We start from the raw sequence: 542 nt of genomic DNA on the forward strand, positions 1-542 counted from the left end.
GCGGAGGCATTTAATTAAATAAATTAAGACATCCCAGAACATTTCTTTAACCAATAAAAGAAAAAAAAAAAAAGAAACATGTCATAGGAAATGTATAAAATTTATTTCTTCATTGACACTGGAGGCGGGTCGAAATATTCATGGAACAAAACGGCGTGAATTTCCTGTTTCTAAGCAGAATGGCAGTCTTACCTATTACATGAAAGTTTTCCCTGTTTATAAGATATTTTTACAGGCAATTCTGTTTTCTAAAATTTGCAGAATAGCGCATATAAGGAGAGTTCTCGAATATTTTTCTGTACATTTAACGCTGATAACTTCAAAGATTTATAACTTGATTACAGCGGCAGCGCATACATTATAGCACCAGTGGTTCTTCAGCTCAGGATTACATTTCCTGCGTATACAAGAGCAACCATTATTTCTGCATCTTACTCAAGATAAAATTGTACTTCCCTCCTATTATGTATGGTACAGTACCAACAAGAAGGACGTTCCCTCTTTATATTACCCATCTTCTTTCATTGATTTATAATCAACAG

The sequence above is a fragment of the Plasmodium inui genome (genome assembly GCF_000524495.1).
Source record: "Plasmodium inui San Antonio 1 unplaced genomic scaffold supercont1.153, whole genome shotgun sequence".
In the NCBI taxonomy this organism is placed as follows: domain Eukaryota; phylum Apicomplexa; class Aconoidasida; order Haemosporida; family Plasmodiidae; genus Plasmodium; species Plasmodium inui.